Below are 4,313 nucleotides of genomic sequence, written 5' to 3'. Positions count from 1 at the left end.
CCAGAGGCCGCTCCGAGCGCGCCGCCGCCGCCGCCGCCGCCGCCGCCGCCGAGGCCGTGAGGAACCGGCAGCTGCTGCAGCCGCCGGAGAAGAGCCGGGCTCGCCGCGGGGCGCCGGGGGCGGGGCGGCGGAGGAGCACGCAGGCGCCGCCCTCCTCCTGCCGCCCCCGCCGCTCCCGCTTCGCCCGCTCCCCTCCCCCTCCCTCCCGGGGCGAGGGGCGGTGCGCACGAGGGGGCTGCGGGGCGGCGGCCGAGGCGGCGCGGCGGCCGCAGACCTTTGTTGCCGCCCACCGGGCTCCGGGCCCCCTGCGGTCGGAGGAGGCTCGGCGCCCGCTCTGCCCTTGATCTCGCTTTCCTTCGGAGGCCCTCCCTCAGCCCCGAGGCTGAGGTGAGGAGCGGACCGCGGGGGGAAGGGCGTGACTAGCCGGGCACGGTCTCGGAGAGGACCCGGCGCGTGGGCCGGCATCCCCCTCTGCGCGCCCCCGCCTCGTTGCGACTCCCCGCCGCCCCCGGGTGAGAGGCGGGGTGTAGGAGAGTCCCGAACAAGCAAAATGTGGCCATCGTCTTCCCCCGAATTCCCGAGGACTTTAGAGCGTGCGGGACCTGGGGACCCGGCTGACGTGCGCATGGTACTGGGATGACTGGACAAACACACGCGCGCGTACAAACACACACAGACACCCCACACACAGCTAAGGCATCGGTGTCGGGAAACGCGGTGGCCCGAAGCACGCGGAACCCTGTGCAGCCGCGAGAGACGCAGCTCGTGGAACCCTTTCTGTCGTCACCAGCTGAAAGGGAATCCCGGCCGGGGGCGGGGAGGGATGGGAGCCGAGGATAATTTAAATGTTCTGTCTTTCACCTAGTCTGGAGTTCACCTCCTTGAAAAGGTAGATAGAAAATACTAATGCAGCGAATGGTTTACAGTCAGATGGTGCAGAGGGCCTCTGAGAAGCCTGAATTTGTGTACGTGTTGGGATGGGGGTGGGGGTTGTAGAATGAAAACAGCAAACCCAATGATCTAATAAAAATTTAAACTGAGAAATAGCCCGCTTGCGTGTGCAGTATACAGATGAGAAGACTAGGGTAGAAAGGATTTTGCTGCTACAAGATTCCTATTACATCCAAAATGGAGGACCTACCAATACTGCAGGAATCCATTCAAAAGTTTGATGTTCCATATAAAATGGGCTGCGGTTCTAAAGATACTTATGAAAGCTGGCAATATATGTGCACTTTCAAATGACAAGCGAACATATCCTAGGCATTCTTGAATTGTCCAGCCTGAATTGTCTGGAGAACAGTTTAACCTGTTTTAACTATGAAAAGCCTCCTGGTTTCAGAGCTCAACAAAGACGGTTTGCTTTTTGGAAGGAAACCCTACAAGAAGCAGTGACCTAGAGCTGTGGCATAGGACCAGGGTGGCCTCGGGTAGTAAAAAGCATGGTGCCTCTGCCCTAAACATGGTGTACTTGAAGAACACTAATTTCCACCCACATAGCTAATTACAGCTTGCCATCACAGAGCTTTTTATTCAAGGATCTCCAGGGACTGAAGAGAAAACAGCCTTGTCAGCCAAATGTCCTTGTTGCCCATATTACAAAAAGAGATAGAAATATACATCCCCAGCAACCTCGGGCGTTATTAGTACAATGCCATTATTAGAAAACATCACAGCTATGAGGTACACTGTGTTTGTATAAAGGGCATCTGTATAAAATGCTTGCACCTCAAGTATTCAACAAGTTAACAAATGTTTGCCATGGAAGCCTTTATTCTTGAAGAAAAAAAAAAGTATTAATGCCTATTGAATTGTCTTGGGGAAAGAATTAAGACACATTCAACCAGAAGTCACCCCAGTTTTCCTCAGTTCATTCATACCAATATAGTAAGTGCAACAGAGCTTATGTTTCAGATAAAAGTCTTACCACCACTTAAAGAGGTTGGAGATACCGTTGTAATGACTCAAACTATCTCTTGTCAGAGACAAACAGCAATAAAAATTCCTTGCAAATGACATCATAACCTGCTTCTCATTTTTGCTAGTTAATCCATCCTGATCTAAAGATGTCATACATCACCATCATTGCTATCCTAACAGCTAATGTCCCAATGGTATGAATACCAAATTAAGTGGTGCAAGAGGAAAATGCTATTCTTGTTTTCTGTGTTTATTAAAAATGTACCAGCCAAGAATGTTGGCTGCCTACACCCATTTCCATCCTTTTTAATGGCAGCCTGCCAGCTCACAAGTTGGTCACACTATTGCCTTTGGATTTAGATCTTGCATTCACTGGCCTGACCTCCAAAGGTCATTTTGTGGAAAGGCAGTTTGTTAGCTCTGACAAAATGTTGCTTCTTGTTCATATTTGGTCTAACATTGAGAGGACAGAAAGGAAACTGGAGCTAAAACAGACTGATTCTGGTCACTGAGGAAACTTCATAGAATGAAAGAATTTTAGAGATGGGAGGAAGAATCTTAAGTCGTTCACTCATTTTTAAGAAGAGGAATGTGAAATCGGATAGGTTAAGTAATTTGCCCATTGCCACATCGTGCCTTTGTAGTGGAACTGAACCTCAAACCCAGGATTTCCATCACTTGGTCCCTTGTTCGCTCTCCTACATCATACTGACTTCCTGTTGTATAAATGAGAGTTCCCTAAGAAAAGTACACCTGATTGTCTCCTCACAAACCTAAACTTGCGCTTAAAAATTAAAGTTGGCTTGACTGAATCATTGAACTTTTCAAAATGATTTTAGCTCTATGCTATAAAGGCTGCCAGTCTCAAACACAATGCCTGGCCCAACATGTAGGGACCTGATGTTTGAAAGGTGAATGAAAGAATTAACCAGTGAGTGAATAAACAGCTACCCTAAGATATGGAAGACATTATTCAGAAGAAAATACATGTGTGCACTTGTGCACATGTGTATGCTAGGGCTCTGACTCCGCTTTCACATGCTAAGCTAGGTATATTCAATCACAAGCTACATTCCCAACTCAAACTTTCTTCCTAACACAAGTATATAAATCTCAACTTTCCCTCACAGAGACTTTTTACCACAGTTTGGTATAGCAAATTGACCCACACTGCTGGAAATGAGAGAAACCATGCTTCTGCTGGTGATAGGCTGGTTATGGGAGTCAGTCTGGCTCTGAGGGCTTCCCCAGAGCTGACCTTGTTTAAATTGATAGCATCAGTAGGCTTGGACTCCCATTTATGGACATGAAGAGGAAGCATGACTAATGCGTCTCTGCTATCAGAAAATCTCTGTTAAGAGCTAAACATTGCTCATCCCTTAAAAGAAAGTTCTCCCTGAAATTACCTGAGAAGGATGAAAATGGAAAACGAATGTGGGGTGAACTTTACTGTATACTTAACAATTGTATGTAGCAGTACTGTATTCACTGGCAATTCACAGTAAAATGTTTGTCTCCCAACCACCCCCCCTAAAAAAAAATAGTGGGAAAATAATGTAGAACATGACACTCAGCAGGATTCAAGATGGTTTTACTCCATTATTACTCCTCTTTCAGCCTTAGTTGCCAGCATATAATTGCAGCTCAGAATTACTACCAAAAGATATTAGAAGAAACTATTGGCCTTTCCAACATTTACATTTCTTCCCACATCTCCATTTCTCCTCCCTTTCCCTTCTAAACTGGGATCTATTTCTTTAACTTCACTTCTTCCTTTGCAGAGTTTCTTTCTTTTAGCTCGACAGTGCTTAGCCTTGGCAGATGATTTCCATAGCCAGAATGGAGTTGTGTTATTTAACTGGTAGAGGTCACATTCTAGATAGTACAATGCATTCTTTCTACAAAATTCAGCCATGACTGCATTAATGAACTCAAGCTCTGTTTCTAGATAACTATCCAGCCATGTGCTTTGGAAAATGGTTACAAACAGGTATGGTCATGATCTAATTCTGAACCCTTATCCTTTATTTCCTAAAAATCTAACAGGTAGCCTGGGGGAAAACAAAGGGTATGCATTCTTTCTCACATTGAATCAACTATTTACTGTAAACATACTTGATAGACTATCCGGGAGGTTTTCAAGGACATTATGATCAGGCGACAAGTGCCCTTGGAGTATTTCCTCAAGACATGATCAAAAAAAAGAACTGTCAATGAAGATTATTTTCTGGCTGGTACAGTTAGGATATATCCTGAACAAATTTCTCACAAACTGACACACACTACTTAATACTTCCTCCGTCATAGCCTTTTATCTGTCTTTCAGGATGCACAGTGTTGGGAGCCGACTCTTAGCCGAAAGTGGCTATCATCTTTACAGCCATCTCGAGCCA

This window comes from Grammomys surdaster, unplaced genomic scaffold (assembly GCF_004785775.1).
Source record: "Grammomys surdaster isolate TR1022 unplaced genomic scaffold, NIH_TR_1.0 125808, whole genome shotgun sequence".
Lineage (NCBI taxonomy): Eukaryota > Metazoa > Chordata > Mammalia > Rodentia > Muridae > Grammomys > Grammomys surdaster.
This window is presented reverse-complemented; position numbering follows the sequence as displayed.